The sequence below is a fragment of the Amblyomma americanum genome, chromosome 1 (assembly GCF_052857255.1).
Source record: "Amblyomma americanum isolate KBUSLIRL-KWMA chromosome 1, ASM5285725v1, whole genome shotgun sequence".
NCBI lineage: Eukaryota > Metazoa > Arthropoda > Arachnida > Ixodida > Ixodidae > Amblyomma > Amblyomma americanum.
In genome coordinates this window covers 304,354,712-304,372,704 of record NC_135497.1, presented here as the reverse complement: position 1 = coordinate 304,372,704, position 17,993 = coordinate 304,354,712, and the positions used below count along the sequence as shown (strand labels likewise).

At 47.8% G+C, this 17,993-nt stretch overlaps 1 protein-coding gene and 1 long non-coding RNA gene across 6 annotated transcripts in view; one reads left to right on the top strand and one right to left on the bottom strand.

Annotated features, from left to right (window-relative positions):
* The window catches only part of LOC144115314 (uncharacterized), a 259,667-nt gene extending 250,680 nt beyond the window's left edge, over nt 1-8,987 (bottom strand). For 4 of the 5 annotated variants that reach the window (XR_013311352.1, XR_013311354.1, XR_013311355.1 and 1 more), the window contains exons 1-2: nt 7,551-8,987; nt 7,181-7,278 (exon numbers count right to left, since the gene is read on the bottom strand). The gene's annotated coding sequence lies outside the window, so the exon portion shown is untranslated. Of the gene's footprint in view, nt 1-7,180; nt 7,279-7,468 lie in introns of all 5 variants that reach the window. The other variant, XR_013311356.1, reaches the window with a different exon arrangement.
* Nucleotides 8,988-14,902: 5,915 nt separating this feature from the next.
* On the top strand, nt 14,903-17,993 carry LOC144115313 (uncharacterized). Its single transcript, XR_013311351.1, has 3 exons — nt 14,903-15,114; nt 15,947-16,035; nt 17,902-17,993. It is a non-coding gene; the product is annotated as an uncharacterized LOC144115313 (long non-coding RNA).

The following is a 17,993-nucleotide window of genomic DNA, read 5'->3' as shown; positions in this document are numbered from 1 at the left end:
AACACATCAGGCACGCAACACGTAAACTGGACGTAATATTACTCCAAGAAACACCAACGCGGCTACCTTAACAGACTACAAAACGCACGGCAGCAAAATCGAGGGGAGGGGTGTATGCACGCTCATTAGGAAACGTCTCGCATTCGTTGACCACGAACTAAGCGACGTCCAGATAGAACACGCTCTCATCGAACCGATACTCACCAAGCAGAAGAAACAAAGTACATTCATACTGAGCGTATACAGCAATCCGTCGAAACACCGCCAACGCTTCCGTGCGCTGTTTCAGAAGACGCTCAAGATTGTCGGTTCCCGGATGCTGATTGCAGGGGGTGATTTCAACGCGGCAGACACAGCATGGGATTACAGCTACAGCACGACCAAGAGAAGACAACTCGGGCAAGATGCGCAGGAACTCGACTTCACGTTACTTATGGATCCGGCGCACCCGACTAGAATCAGATACTCCACTACCAGGGACACGTCCCCGGACTTGACGTTCGTCCGAAATGCCAGGGCAACGGCCACCATGTGGAAAAACACGTCGACCGACCTGGGGAGCAACCACATGATCGCCGAAATTCACGTATACACTCCGGACAAGGCGCAGGGCAGTAAGCGAAAATTCAAATGGACCGATTAAGAAGATTTCAGAAAGAAACGAGACCAACAGTCTTCAGGAGATACAATCACGGTCATCGAAGCCTGGACCCGCTCGCTGGTTGCAGGCGCCAAAGCGTCAACCAAGACCGTCGAAACCGAGGTTGAAACTGACAACATGGACAGCCACCTGGCGCATCTCATCGAGGCGAACGCGGTCATGGCTAGGTGGAAGGGACAGAGACCCAATCGGAAGCTCAGAAAGAAAATAGCGGAGATCAACCACAACATTGAGGGGCACTGCCGAACGCTCAACCACCAGCAATGGGACAAGTTATGCAATGCAGTCGACGGCCAACTACACAACGGGAAATCGTGGAATCTGCTCAGGTATCTGTTGGATGAAACGATGACCAAGTCCCACCAAAGGAACTGCCTCTCACGTCTATTACACAAGGAGCTCGAGAAGCACGGTAAAGATGCAATGACCGTCCAGTTACGAGTGAAGTACTTGCCGCACACTTCGACCGCACAACACGGCTCATATGAGGGGGATTGGGGATCCGAACGCAGAACTGGATAAGGACTTAAGCGCAGAAGACATCAGGACGGCACTGCACAACCTCCACAGCAGATTGGCGGCGGGCCCTGATGGGATGTCGAATCGCGCCCTGAAGAACCTCGATGACCGATCCGTGGAACAGTTAACGGCTTTCATCAATGACTGCTGGCAGCGCTGCAGCCTCCTGCAACAGTGGAAAACTGCGAGAATGATACTAATCCCGAAACCCGGAAAAGCGCCGAGCCTCGACAACCTTCGCCCCATATCTCTAACGCCATGCGTCGGCAAGACCCTGGAGCATGCACTTCTCAACCACTGGCAAGCCCACTTAAAGCAGAAAGGGGCATACCCACCATCCATAATAGGATTCCGCCCACAAATGTCCACGCAAGACGCAATGATACAACTGAAGCACCAGGTGCTTGACGGCACGACGAGAGGCACCAGAGCAATTCTCGGCCTCGGCCTTGAAAGCGCGTTCAACAGAATCGCTTACTCGGTGATCTTATACCAGATATCGCGGCAAAACCTAAATGTACGCATGTACAACTATGTAAAAGATTTCTTGACAGACAGGCGAGCTGTTTTAGAGGCAGGGGACCTCCAGCTAGAAGAGCAAATGCTGGGAAGCACCAGCACGCCGCAAGGCTCTGTCATCTCGCCCATGCTCTTCAACCTGGTCACGATCGGGCTAGCAGAAAAGCTACAAGAACTCGAAAACGTCTGGGACACCATATATGCCGACGACATAGCCCTCTGGGTGCACGAAGACAGCGACGGTCACATCGCAACAGCACTGCAACTAGCAATCGAGACAATAGAGAAATACCTTGTGGGTACGGGATTAAGATGTTCACCGAAAAAGTCGGTACTCCTACTATACCGCCCTACACAGAGGGGCAGACCACCCGGGGGTAGTCGGAATGCGGCAACGACCAGATGAGAATACAAAGAGATCAGACTACACACGAGCAACAGAGCAACCATCCCAATAGTGCATAGAATTAGGCTCGGCATGATAATCGAGGCCAACGGCGAAACGATCACTAAATTAAAGCACAAGACGGCTAACGCCATGCGATTCCTCAAGAGGGTCCCTAGCAGAAGAAACGAAATGAGGGCTCGTTGCATATCTAGTGTGCGGAACACACTGAACGTTAGAGGCAAAGCCGCGTAGAGCTCATTGGGTGACCAAGCTCTCGCATTCAACCATTAATTTAACCACCACCTGCCAGGCTGAGCGCGTTGCCTATCTAGTGTGCGGAACGCAGTGAACGTTACAGGCCAAGCCCCGTCGAGTTCATTTGGCTACCAAGCTCTCGCATTCAACCGTTAATTTAACCGGCAGCTGGCAGGGTGGGCGCGTTGCCTATCTAGTGTGTGGAACACACTCAACGTTAGAGGCCAAGACACGTCTACTTACACGATACACCACAGGTTTTGCTAACGGTTCAGCAGTAGTTCTACCGAGGTTAATTTTTTTGTTTTTAACGCGACAGCATTAAGGAGCTCGTGTTGCAGAAAAGCCGGTGTCGTCGGCCCTTTTCACCGACCTACAGAAGAATGACTACACACGTGGCTTTATTCAACGTGTTGGTCGCCGTCAAGCTCGAAGGATAAGGTGACCAGCCAACAATGAAACAACGAAACGCGCGCGCGTTGTGCTTCCATATGTGAGGGGAACCAGCGAGGCACCCGCACGCATTCTCGGAAAGCATGGAATCTACATGGCTCACAAACCTATTTTGACAATAAGCCGCTTCTTACCACGACCGAGAGACTGCATCCCCAGAGAAAAACAACCAGGTGTCGTTTACAAAATCCCATGCTCAAAGTGCCCGGCTTCATATATAGGCGAAACAATATCGGCGAGGACGAGATTAGGAAGCTTGAGGGGATAAAGTGCACTCAGGTGGCACAGGACAAGGTTAACAAGAGCTCACTGAACAAAGCCTTTGTCCTGCAGAGAGTGAACACTTAGGCTGATGTGACAATAAAAGTAAAACACGGCACGCATCACAAGAAGGATTGCTCACCAAACTAGTCTAGCCCACTGCCACTCGCCCCTCTGATGGATGGCATTGCTGAGGGCAATGCTGGGGGCAGTGCTGGGGGCATTGCTGGGGGCAGTGCTGTGAAAAGGGTAAATTTAGGATGCACTTTTCCACTTCATAAAGCATATTAAGGAAGGACTGCTAAAAAGCAGATGGCTTCAAGCACTACAGCTATGCGCACCATGACACCTACATGCAATTTCGCCAAGCAGCTTGCCCAAGCTTAAAAGCATTGTCACTGACTTAAGCACTACTGTTAACATTAAATGCAAAGTATGCATCACAAGCAAATGTGCTCTCCACGACGGTCTAGGAAGCTGTTACTGGACCCAGTGCTTGAGGAAGCGCTTGCTGAGAGACCTGCAACACACACATTTCCATGTCAAATGCTTCAGCTACCAAATAAGGAGTCATATATTTATAATTGTCTTTACTGCACCAAGATATGAGGGTAAAAGAAACATTCTAGAAAGAATATAGGAGTAAATGAGAACGAAAGAAACCAAGAATGAGAAGTCATGTAAAACTGTCCTGCTTCAGAAACTTGCATCAGTACAATTGTGGCTTGCCACGCACGTTTGTTACCATTAAAAGAACCAGAAAAAAACTTGTGCAGCAAAGCAGAAATTACACACTCAACGCAACTCCAAGAGCATTATCTTTCCTACTGTCCAGATCTCACGAACCACTGCAATATATCTGTGCCCAGTCTGCTGACACTTGCTAGTATTATTGCAATTTAAGTTTATTGGATGCCTGCTCTTGGAAAATTATTTATTGCAGCTCTGCCTACTTGTGCCTGGCAACCATGCGGTGATGCACTGCCTTCCCTGTCTGCAAGGACCACGCTCTTCAGTCGCCTAATGTGATTAGCAAGACCAGCCCCTTTACATGGACATAATTCATGCGCTCAAGGTGTGGTATGGGCAGCACGTGGACAGCGAGTCACCAGCATATGCAGATAGTAAATGACAGAGTAAGTGCCAGCATCCCAGTTCAGATCTTTCTGTTACCCACCGAGAAAAAGGTCACACGGAAGAAATTGACTGAGAAGTGCACCAAGAATTACTTCCATAAGGCAGGGTTTATGGAGCTGGGAATGATGGAAGACGCTGTCGAACACCCATGTTATCGGAAGCACGTAGATTTGTGGCAACGTGTCATTGATGCACATCTGGCCAGACATGGTGTCGCCTTGGAGTGACTTTTAGTGCATATGCACTAATCTAATGGGTACAAACCCTAAGTGAAATTGTTCATTGTCTGTTCACAGCTGGCCTAGCAAAAGCGCTCTGTCCTGCGGTACTGCCCGCTCATCGTCGTCTTCTATCTAGCACAAGTCCGCACTTTTGCACCGATTCAAATTTAGTAAATGTTCTCTGTTTTCCTGTTGGGGATGGGGTAACTGCACTACAAGACACGAACAGAAGCAGAAGTGGACAGGATGCACACAGACTCACAGCTGAACTTTATTATATAGTGAAGAAGTTGAGCCAAATGGCTAGAGGCAGACGAAGAGAAGTGTGGCTGCCCGGCAGACTACAAGCTGCCAAACCGGTAAACCACTGCTCCATTTCTGATGCCTGCGTTTCAAATCCCGCAGTACACTTGGAGGAGGCCGTGGGTTTCAATCCTATCTGTACAACCAGCAGCTCGTCACCGCCGGCTCCCTACCTCTGTGACAGACGCCGGCAGCACCAGCTCTGGCCCAGTGTCCTCAGCCCCTTCTGTTGCTTGTTCCAGAATGCTTCGCCACTGGGGCCCGCTAAATGTCACATTGTGCAAGCTACCGTTATCCCACCTTCGCCTTGTGCCCTTGTTTCTATCATCTGCGCCTCTTTTCCCAAGTGTACAGTCACCTTCACAGTCTTCTCTTTTAGTCTCTTGAAGATTGAAGATATCTTTCTCTGCCCTTCATCCTCCTTATAGTTCAAAGTGGCCATGCCGAACTAGCCATCAGCAAGGGCTCTTTCTGCTCACTCACTTTGCACCATCGTGATTGCATTGGACGTGCCAAGCCTATTCGTCCCGATCACATTGTTCTAATGCCGCCTCTATACCCCAGCGCCGCCACAGTCTCCGAAAGCCTCAATGCCATCAGCCCGCCTTGTTCGTTTCCCGCAGAAAATCGATAGCCTTGAGTACATGTTTTTTGTTCACAGTATAGGAGGTATTCACTGAGGCCGCGCTACCAGACGGCGCGAGCGTCACCGCGCAAACGCGCCATGTTTGCAGTCGTTTCACGAAAGCTCGCGCAGTGTCACAGTACGCCGTGAGGTATCCGGCCTATATTGTTAGTGATCCGTAACATCTTTGCACGTTGTTAAATCCGTCAACGTCCAATTTTGTTTGTGGAACACTTATTGTGCATAAAGTTTGCAGCAGAATTCTGTGCCGTAATTTAACTGAGCTGCGTGCAGCAACTCGGCAGCAAAACTGGCCGGCTGCATTGCACGCAAGAATGTAAACGACTTGCAGCTTTTAATATCAGTTCCTAATTGCCAGCTACTCATGCAGGACACATAGTGGATAACACAGCACATGATTAATTGCCCATATTCCTAAACGGACGCTGCAGAAACTCGTATTTCCAGCGGCTGTAGTCCGCGAACTGCCGAAGCCTCATTGTTTCAGCAAAAAGACTGTGTCATAGCTGCTTTGTTTACGCGACAAAATGGTCGAGCAACTACTGTCACACTCGCAGCACGAATGGCAGACAGCAAGAATGTTTTGCAGGTTTGGCTGTAGAAACGTAGCGTTGCTTCCAGTGCACAAGACCTGGAATCTGTAGGCCGGTTCGCAGCAGCGCGATGTGCAGCGATTCCGCTACATTCAGTAGTAACACGTCACTTTCAGCAGACAGAGATGACAAGTTAAGCTAGCTAAACGAACAGACACGTTTAACTACTCACCTAGGTGAAAAACGGCACTTCGGCCGTCGGCACCCTCAGCACGGATGTGGGGTCGACCGCTTGTCAAGCAATTGCACCCTCTCATAGATTTGCATGCTTTAATTCCTCGGCCTGCCGGCAAACTTACGCCGTGCACAAGGCGGACCTCAATATCGGTGAATCCAACGCACGGCAGCCGTCTTGTAGTACGTCGCACACCACGCCGGCACCTGCACATTCCTACGGATCGACGTTTTCACAAAATGTAACATTTTCAGCGTGCCCGCTCTTTCTGTTTCGCGCAGTTCACGGCATATCCACTCAGTCACACGGTGTTACGGGTCGGACAGAAATGATCTGCGGCGAGACGCTAAATACACTCACATTACACACATCAGAAGCGGAGTAAATGCTGCGGCTGCCGCTGGCGCGACCACCAACATGGCGAATGCCGCGCCGGCCACTAGCGCCCCTTGTGGATGACGTCATGTGAATACCTCCTATATATGTCACCTTTTATCTACTAAAGTTCAGCTGCGAGTCTGCGCGTGTCCTGTCCACTTCTGCATCTGTTACCCGTGTTTAGCGCAGTTACCCCATTCCAAAGGAGAACATTCATGAACACCAACTAGCCCAGCTTGCCACTCTACTATGGGATGACTTTGCTAGTGTAGCGAATGACAGCATTGTCAGACAGCAATAAGCACTAAGGAAAAAAATTGTGTGCAAAGTAGAAACACTGTATTAATGTCAGGAATCTGGCGAAGACAATAATGAGGAGGCCAACCCACCACCAGTTGCTGCGAGCACTTCGACTAAAGCAGCTTGTTTGTAGCAAGGGTATTGGCGAGGAGAAGGCGCCTACGCTGGAGAGTTTGGAAAACACCTTAATCGCAAGTGTTCTAGTATCAATAAGCACAAGCACATAATGGACATTTTACTCCAAAAGCAGTGCTACTGCCACCCCTACTCCCAGCCAGAAATCCAGTTGTCTGTTGAAGTGAAGCCTCCAGCCAATGAGGTACTAAGGTATAAATGAAACATCTGTGGTAAACATGCTGCAGTCACAATACCTTCTCCTTGTCTTTTCCCTTCCTTTTAGTGCAGGTGGGAAGCACAGCTCTTGTGTGCACCTTTTCAGAAGTGTAGCTTTTCATTTCTTCTTCTGTTTCTGCAAGAGAAACGGGTTTGAGATGACAAAACATTGCCGCATTTCCACTCTTTCTTTTGAAGCGACCATGACATATAATTTGCACTGATTTAAGCTGTAGTCTATCACCGTCACAACGGGGACTTCTGATGTCACTCGCCAAGGTCTCAGAATTGTACTACAGTAATGTACAAAGCAAATGGTTTCGCACCTTCGCGCAGGCGAATGTGGTGTTCTCTTTGTAGCTTGCCGAGGCCTTGAAACAACGAAGGAAATTCGTCACTTGGGCTCACCTTCTTTACGACAGCGCTGACGAAGGTTAGCACATTCAAGTCTCTGATGGCGGGCTTGCCAAGTAAGGGAGTGTGGACATCCTCCAGCACGTAGACGTCTTGAAGCGTTCCACGTTCACGGTAGGCCAGTTGAAGACGTGCTACGCCCTTGGCTGCGAGAGGTCTCCCATCAGGACCGTAGAGCTTCCGAGGAGTTCCGAGGAGCTACAGACAATGGAGGCTGATGTCGGAGCATGCTGAAAGTCGTAGGTGGGTAGATTTGTCGGCACCTGTGTCGATCTTGAATTTGACAGGTTGGCCTTGCACGAGGATGGTTGTCTCCCATGTCCACGTATCGAAGGACGAGACGATTCCGAGAAATCCCCCTTGGCTATCGGGTTCTGATGCTTCAACGATTTCAACCCGGCGTGACATGCAGACAGACGCGTAGTGCCCCTTTTTGTGGCAGCCCCAGCATACCTGCGTCCGCGCTGGGCACAGTGAACGCGGGTGTCGTTCTTTCCCACCCCAATGACACGATGACGGAACGCTATGAGCTGGACGCAGATGTGGCCTTAATTCAAAGTGCTCTCGGCTGTCGTTGACGAGAGCAGCGTTCGTGGAGTGCCTGATTTGCTGTTTGCCTGATGCAACTTTGTTGACGGTCAGCGTTTCGGGGTGAAGCGCCGCTTGCTGCTGACGAACGCTTTCGACCTGCCTGATACTCTCAAGCGCCTTCTGAAGAGTAAGATCAGCGTCTAGTTGCAGTCTCGCTGACAATTTCTGGTCTTGAATGCCGACGACCAGTCTGTCTCGAAACAGTTCCTCTCGGAGGGTGCCGTACTCACAATGGTTGGAAAGCGTGTGAAGCGCAGTTATGAAGTCTTCCACGGATTCGCCGTCGTTTTGGACCCTCGTGTTGAAGCGTGCCCGTTCAAAAATGACGTTGCGCCGCGGTATGAAGTAGCTGTCGAACTGCTTTAGGACGACTTCCAAGTTCTGAGCGTTCTCACCGGAGAGTTTGAAGGTTGCGAAGACGTCCTCGGCCTGCAGGCTGGTCGCCCATCAAGTAAAGGAGCGTGTCGACCTGATGTGACCCTGATTTGTCGCAGAGACCGGAATCCGTGCAGAAACGCTCGAACCGCTTCCTCCATTTCGGCCAGTCGGCAGGAATCGTGAAGCAGAAGGCCTCGGGCGGTTGAATGACGAAGGACGCCATGTACTCGCCGCGTAGTCCAGGCCATAGACGCTGCTGTGGCGTTTGCCACCGTTGATGCGTATCCGAGCAAGAGGAAGCAGCCCTGGCTGGGCTTACTGTGGGAATTCCGTTACTTCTGACAACATATTGGGTTGAGGAAAAACGAGAGCGTTGAGACGCCAACCGAACAGTTCTATTCCAGCCCAGAGAATGCCGGCACGAGCACGAGACACGCGCGAGCCGCACGTGGGCCGCCGCCCGCAGCCAAGCCAAGCCACGCAGACGCCTAGCTATAAAATGATAATTGTAGGGGAAGCTCTTTGTTGTTTGAGGCCAGGACTGGAGTTTTGCGGACTAAGACGTATAGAGTCAGGTACCAGGAGATAGACACTTTGTGCATTGCGTGCGGAGAGGAGGAGGAAACGGCTGAACACTTGATACTTTTTTGTAAAGGGCTTCACCCTACAGTGGAAGGCAGCGGGGCTGACTTACCCAAGGCTTGGGGTTTAGGGATAGTGAAGGGAAAGTGGATTTTAAGAGGTTAGAAGTAACCAAGCGAAGGTTATCTGATTGGGGGCTAAAAGCAAGATAGGAGTAAAATTTCACAAGGCATGGCTAGGTGGCTTGAGCCACCGCCCGATGTAAAGGGTTCAGCCGTATCCATCCATCCATCCATCCATCCATCGTGCCTTGCCAGCCACGGCGTCTTCGGTAGACGCGCGCGTTTCGTCCCGCGTAACGATCGAATTCCCTGCGTGTTTTCAGATGACTTCCGCATGCGATTGCACTGATTTTTTTTTTAATTTCAGCTTAGCCGTTGTTTTTCAATGCGCAGTTCTGTCATCGGCGTAGCGACGCAAACAATTTATCTTTTTTTTCGTACAAATTTTTGTGCGCGTACTCCAGAGTCGAAGGCGAAACGAATCCGCTTTTTTTTCGTACAAATTTTTGTGCGCGTACTCCAGAGTCGAAGGCGAAACGAATCCGCTTATTTCTACACCCAATTCTCCTTTCTGAATACTGCTGCCATGCCGTATTATATACCGTCTTATGAGGAATTTAAATAAAAATATCCTTGCATCAAGAACATTACCCACGATTCTAAACCCCATGACCGTGTGTGCGCGCAACAGAGCGCTATTGACAGCGGCATTTTCATTCATATTATTGATCCGATCTCAATATCTACGAGCTCTGAAGCAATAAAGACTGAACACTGAAAACTTCTAGATGAACGCACAATTAAAACATGCAAGATGAGAACCTGAGTCCTGTAAACGTGCTTTAGACAAACTGCAGGAACGCATTACTTAGTGCTTAGGCAACCGAGTTACAGAATTGTAATGAACACAAGCATGCATTCTAAGTAGTTCTTAGAATCTCGTGCTTGGTAAAATAACATTATTAGCCCATGCTATGTAGGTCACACGTACTGTCAGAGAAATGATACCCAAGGATCAGTAATGTATAGCACAAAATAAAAATCAGTACACATTTATTTCCATCACTTTTTTTTTTAATTTGCACTCAGGCTGCCCACAGTTTTGTTTGCACCCCCTACTGGCATCTTCTCATCTTTAACTGCTTCGGCTGCTCTTTCTTGGCAGCCCTCTCAACATTGATTGACTTCATGTAGAAGCGCAGGCGAAGCAGAATATAGAATTTGATTATGTCATTAACAATTTCACCTCCATGTTTCACACAGGCCAGAGGCGTAAAATGTACATGTGTTAAAAAAATCAGCGAAGTCAACTATGCTCTCCTCGTGCATCTTGTTCAGACTAAAATAAGTGGTGAAGCTGTCTTCAAGTACGGTGATAATTATGTTATTCAAGGGGCCAGACGTATACAGTAAGCCATCATTATCAAATTTTGCAGTGAAAGCTGCAACCCGATCACTTTCTGTATAGTCACTGCTTTTTAAGTCGTCAAGACTGACGCAGTCTATGCATTGGCTTTTTTTTTTCAGTGCTTCAACTAGTCCGAGATATAATAAATTAACATCTTGTGGCTTTTTCCTGTCATACAGGCACTGTCGTCAGAGGTATTGTACATGGAGCACAAGAGACCAATGCAGTTTTTGCATCATGAGCGCTCCTTTATCAATTAGTCTGTCAAGTATAGGCAGCATATTCTCGCTGCACGGCTGTTTCTTAGGCACCGAAACAAAGGAAGTGATCACTTCTGGAGCACAGTTTCCCGATGGTGGTAGTTTCGCAATATTGTAGAATGTGAATGCATTAACAGTAACCAAAAACTGAGCGGCATTCCGATGGTCATAGATCCTGATGATTGCCGAACAATGCTAAATACGCTTTGAAGTCTGTCTTGGCTCAAGTTTACAGTCATCACATACTTAAAACGAAGTGTGCTGAGATATGCAACTAAATTAAGTGTGCTCTGAATTGAAACACGGAGTCCCTCTGCTGTTCTGTTGCTCAAAAACCCGCTGATTGTGTCCTTTGCATGAATTTCCCACTTTGCGAGGTGTTCAAGGAACTCCTTTAAAATAAAAAGTTTGGTGACTGCGGGTATAACGCTGCTTTTGGCACACGCGCAGTCATTATCTTGATAAGCTTATTCATTCTTTTTGCAAAATATTCATTGCATGCCTTCCACGAAATCACAAGAGCGTCCTAACTGGGTGCAATAAATAAAAAGACCTCTAATTATAGCATCACCAATTAGCTGGAACGCAGGAGCAACTCTCATTTTCTCAAAATAATTGGGATTCCAGTGCATGCTGATATATCTTCGGCATGGCTTTAAGCGAAACACTCTGGCTGTCCATTTTCCAAGCTTCTCGGATTGGTTTGAGCGTGCACCCGACCCTTAGGTGCGTTAAACCGTTTGCCTACAAATGCATTTCGCACATTTTTAACTAGATGGTGGAAGTCTGAAGGAAAGTGCAGGTGGCGAATTGAGCTGGCAAGATGTGGCGCTTGTCACGTTGTCTAGACATGACGCGATCACACATCCATAAGAACACACACGCGAGTCAGCGTTCATGGATTTGGCAAAAAAAAAACACCAGTATTATGGGCTCGCGACCAAGAAGCAGCGCGCACCACTTCCGCACCCACGGCACGACCGCCCCTGCAGGCACGACGTTCCGAATGTGTGCAGCGCACCCTGCGCATTCATCCGAGGCGCGGCCAGCCGGTTCCGTAGAGAGCTCCGCGCGAACGGCAGACTAAAGCCACTGCACGTGGCTACTCCCTACAACAGCTAGCAAGGCTCGCAGTGCGTAGACCGCAGCAGCCGACACAAGTTTCAGTCGCTAGCATCACTAGCGTGACTTGAACGTAGCTATAACGAAATGATTATTTTATTGGTTTTGACCATTTCAGTACCAGCAAGTATGAACTGAGCTGACGTTTTGTTTTGTGATTATCACGGTGGTGAGTAGTAGTGATCATACCCTGCGCATACGTGAAAGCATTTTCCTTCCTCCATGCGCGAAGGCAACCACAGCGATGACAAGGCTATATAGTAAAGAGCGCGGCGAGGTATGCGCCTTTTACCCCATGAAGACAACACCAACGACACACCGCAGCAGCCGTCACATGCCAACACCGCTAGCATCGTTAGCGTGACTAAAAACAGACCTTTCGTATTTCTTTTGACAATTTTCATACCAGTAGGTTTGAACTCCGCTGGTGGTTCATTTGCATTCTGATGTCAGTCACTGTTCCAGACATTACATCATAGCTTCGAGATACTCTAACCAATATATGCCTTAAAAATAAGTGCACTCAGTTTCGAGGTTGTCATCACACCGAAAGATATGATTTGTTATGCATGTTGGACAACAACACAGCAGAGGGAGTAATAAATGGCTAAAAGGAACATGCTGAAACTGAAAAGACGTGCGGCTCTGCATCGATCGCATCGGGGTGACTTCGATGTACTCGCGCACTGCACGGCTTCGACAGCGCGAATGTAGAGCGCTTTCCAGCATCGTGAAAATTCTTTCGATCGAAACGTCGCGCCGCGGCGTTATCTCCGGGGGAAAAGTAGAGTTGCGGTGTCGTGTAGCCCGAGCAGATGTGCATTCGTTGCGCTCTTGCCGAGCAGTAAGCTGAGCGCTGCATTTAATAGAATCCCCGACTAAAATGATGCGCGAATTTCTCATCCCTGAATGAAAATCTGTGCGCGCGTCTGCGTGCTTTGCTCGATCGGGACGAGCATGCATGCAGCGTCTGCATGCACCTTGCTGAGTGAGTGAAAAACTTTTATTGAACATTTGCGTAGTTCGGCGGCAGCAGGATCCGCGTCGTCTTCATATCAGGCGACCCCGGATCCCGTCTTCGCAAGGTCGGGCCCTCATTCCAGGGCTCCGCTGAGCCGTGCTGCCTCGTAAGCGTGCTGCACCAGGGTCCTTTGGACCGTGAGCTCGCTGCTGACGAGCCGGCTCTCCCATTGCTCCGCACTTGTGTGTTTGTGTTGGTGGAATTTTGTTTCGCTCACACTCCCGTGTGATGTGGTACAGCGTTGGTACCGCCCCGCACCACGGGCATGTCGGAAACATCTTGTTTAGTATGTGTAAATTTGGAAAAATACCCGTCTGCAGTCTGCGCCACCCGGTAGCCTCTTCCTTTGTTAGTGCCTTGTGTGGCGGAGGATATTTATACCTTAAGCCCCTGTATAGGGCCAGGTGCTCTGCATACCCCCCGTCGCAGGCTCGGGTGCAAAAGTCGTCCGGTAATCCCGCTCGGAAACTCATCGCTCGAGTATGTCCGTCCGCTCTTTCATTTCCCTTAATACCTGCATGTCCGGGTATCCAAACCAGGCTGTGTATGTGTTTTGTGTCCGAGACACGCGCTTTTCTGAGTATGTTCATGGCTGCGGCACCTATCCTTCCCCTAGTGTAGTTCCTACATGCCTCTTTAGAGTCTGTAAGTATGTTTAGAGATTTGTTTCCCTGGGAGCCGCAAGCGACCGCTAGAGCTATGGCAACCTCCTCGGCTTCTGTTGCGTCCGCAGCCTCTGCCGCTGCACAGGTGATCAGTTCTCCCTGGTGGTCGACTACTACAGCCGCGGCCGTGTGCTTCCTATCCACCAGGTACAGCGCCGTGTCCGTGAAGACCGTGTTTTCCAGATTGGCTAAGCCTCGCTCGGTATACTCGGCTCTTGTTTTCCGTCTTCCTTCGTGCAGGTTCGGATCCATGTTCCTGGGCAGGGGTGCGACCCGAATGGCTTTTCTAATTCCATCCGGGACGTCCCTGTACCTAGCTGTCAAGGCGCTCTTGTGTTTCCACCCCTATTCTTTTCAGCAGTTCCCGGCCTGTTGGCGTGCCTCGGAGTCTCGTATACTGTGCCCTGATTTGGGCCTCCCTCAGCTCTTGGAAGGTGTTACTAATCCCTAGCTGGAGTAGTTTCTCGTTCGGTGTGTTCCTAGGTAGATGCAGGGCGGTCTTATATGCCTTCCTTAATATTACATCTATCTGTTCCATGTCGGCTTTGGTTGGTATCCGGTAGGGCAGTGAATAGGTGACTGAAAAAGTGAGGGAAGGTGCATATGCGTAGCACATAGTTCGCCCGACCGTGTAACCACTGCGCCGCACACATATGCATGCGCGCGTACTCTCCGGAATTGAATTAGCCCGTCTAACAGCGTGGATTCACTGCATGGAGTGAACAGACGAAGGATCGAGTCTACCCAGTAAACCATGAATATGCAGAGGATGTCCACAAATGGTCCTAACGTCCAATGTCCATGTATCGATATCCTCTGCATGTTGAGGGGACTATATATAGCATTCAGATATCAGTTAGTGGATATTCAGAGGATATTCGAATATGCATGATGTTCTTTCAGCACATTGAAAGTTTTGGAAAGTGTGCTAACAACTTACCAGAACAAGATATCTTTGTTTTTGAAGGCATGAAAATGCTGAAATTATGCTACCTCTAGATTTTAATCATTCCTGCTTTCGCAGTCTTACATTTTCAGGAACTAATTATTTCAAGCAGTCGACTATTGCACGCCCTGATTTTATTTTATACGTGCGAATGCATGTACGGTATGATTATTTAAAGAAATTGCTCAAGTTAGACCAACTGCCACAAACGACGCGATTTCAAAACCAGAACAATAATTAGAACTCTCTTGATACTGGGCAGCCTAACGGCCATGGGCACCGTCATTAGCCGCGACGCTAGCTTCACATCCAACCCAATCCAAGCGCCATTACCAGTTTGTTGCGTCCACGACCCGCAACGTTTTCGTGAATTCTTTCAGCGTTTCTTCGCGAGTTTTTATTTCTTGTTTCGCGTGCTCACATTTTCTTCGTTGTGGCGGCAAGCTTGCTGTGCATGTTGTACACAGTCCTGAGCCCTCACTGGTGGAAGTACTGGAGGATTACGCGGATAACAGCAATAATGGTGAGTGTTTGACACTGTTCTGTCAAACAAAGTGTCAGTGTTCGTTTGTGGCATTGTGCAATTTTCATGCTGGCAATTTCATCATCCGGTTTATCAGTTCATGGAGTGCAGGCATGGATTTAAAATCTGTGGTGTTGTGGCTCGATATGTCCCCGAAGTAGTTTCGCGGGAATGGCTGCGCTCTGTGCCACTTCTCTGCCTTAACAGCCTGCACGCATGAGACTTCAGTGCTCAGTTGTAAGGCAAAGTTGTTGACAGTTAGCTGTGCCCTCTAACAATTGTTGGAATAGCCTGCACTTTGATGGCGCACATTCCACTGCATATTCCGGCCGTCCGGCATGCTATGGCCTTTACTACAGGGGAAGGGGGGGGGGGGACAGTTTCCTGTCTCCGGCGGCTCAAGAAGACAGAGTTTTTGCAGATCTTGTGTTGCTGTAAAATTTGCTAACAGCGCCAAATACGCTCTTATCTGCCTTCGTTTAGTCAAGCCGTTGTGTCTAACTCTGCATTTTTTGTACCCGGAATTGTGTTTTTTTGTGGGAACTTGCTCTATTCTCGCTTCTTGTAATTTCCTTTTGTTTCAGTAGCACATTTCAAAGGATAATTGGCTATTGAATAATTTTTTTGTTTCAGCTCGTGGCTTTGACTGCTTTTTCTGAAATTTTCTATTTTATTACAGTGCATAGAATGAAAGTTGTGGTGTGAAAATTCTTGCTACTGATTGTGTGCCCCAGCAAGGGTTTACATCTTATGTATACAATGAGAGTTGCTGGTTGTAAACCTCGTATAATGCAGCAGGGCATGACCATTCTTCTTTGCTGTTCCATTTCAGATATTTTGGAGAGCATGTTCAGAGAAACAATAGTCTCATGCATCTTGCCACTCAGTAGATGCATTTTGCGTCATGAAGACAGACAGCTGGTATGAAACTGTTTTTCGTACTTCATTTTTAGGTAGTTATAGTCATGACTACGGAAAGCAAATAGCTTTCACCGAATATTTTCTAGTTCTTCATTAATTACACGCCAATTACCAACTACTGCCGCGTCTTTCTTCCTTACATAACACAAAAAATTCAATCACTTTTCTTTGGCCTCATTGACTCGCTTCATTTAAACCTGTTTTCCCACTTGTCCCAACTTTGATTCCGTAAATTCTTTCATGAAAAACAATTTCTAATGTTCAACAATGATTAACATACATTTGGAGCTTCTGGGTTTGGAAAGAGCTTTGTTCTTAGATGTCTTCAAGACATTTCTCACTGTTAAGCTCCAGGTTTCTATAATAAAACTAAGGCACCGCAACATTGACTACTTGGTTCTCTACAGGATCACGGACTTCATTTTTAACTACACAACATATGACTGCTAATGCAACCAGCTCATGGTTTTCCCACCCTTTCAGGCATGCATCAATAATGTGCTTTAGCATGTTTATTGTTTCTGACCTGCATTAGCAGTTCATTCAGTGTTGTTTCTAGTACTACTATTTTTTGCTGCTAATTGTTCTGATAGTTGTGACATTGCATCACTTCAGACTAAATTCAGTAACACTGTGTAATGGTTTCGCTACAGTGTGGAGCTTTACTTTATAAATTTGAGCATTTCTCATAACCAGTCACCCTGCCCCTATTATTTTCAAAATATAGTCACCTTGGCTTCTCCCTAGCATACAAGTACTTTGACATAGATATTACAACCTTTAAAAAAAATTCATGGAAGTCTAATATTGACTACCTAACATGAAAATCTGGTTGCATGTTGCTGCATTTATTACACAATTTTTCCAGTGAAACTGAAAAGGCCAGCTATATCGGGCTTAATCTATGATATCCTTGTCCTATGTGGGCCATGGCTGGTCTCCTTATATATTCCCTCAAGAATGTGCACACCTGCTCAATGCATTTCACCCTGCCTGCTTACTGCAAACATTATAGACATGAAAAAACCAAATATCCTCCCTCACTCTTTGCCATAAGGTGTCTTCTGTCTTTTTCAATACACCACAACTGGCTCTGATCGCACTTTGTCATACCTGCTACTTCATACCTGCATGCACCAACCACCCTGCTGAAGTCAGCATACGTCACCCAATATGGTGATATACATATGCTCATTCCTGCTGAAAGCCTGCTGTGATTGGCACCACTGTCCCACTGCAGTATTTTTGGATACGGCTTAAGAACGAAGTGACAGATGTCCCTCCATCCAAAGGCGGGGATCGATTATCATGCCACAGTGGTTAATCCCCTTTTATCTACGACGTCACACTAGCTGGTGCAAATGGGGTAACACCCATGTCATGAGACTATGTTGATGCTAGTGGATGGAGGGCCTGCTTTGAGAAGGTATTTGCCATTTCATTCTTGAGTTTTATTCGAATGCAGTTGCCAGCCAACATTATTCACTATTGCTGTGCACATAACTTCATTGCAAAAGTATGGTGCATATATGTACTTGTAATTCTTGGTTGTCATCCTTGTGTTTGTTTGCTGACGCTTGGGTTTCTTTCTTCATGTTAAGCATTCAGGCTATTGCATGTGATCTTTGTACTCTAAAACCCCTGTCTGGATTTAGTCTTACCTCTGGTAAGGCTAAAGGTTATAGTGGATGCACGTTTGTGTACTTGGCTTCTACTGCATGCTTTTTCCTCATTACTTTTCAGAAAAGACACTAAGCCAGTTGGATGAAACATTAGCTTTTGCATATTCTTGTGCACCCGTTTTTTGTCCATATTTCCTGCTGTGTCATTACTACTGTTCAACACAATGCACTGTTATATTCACAGGCCTCCGAGGACCTGGAGTAAAAGAATGCACAGCAACAGACGCTGATCATTATGGCTACTGGGCAATAAAATATGGCTGAGGGCAAAACAAG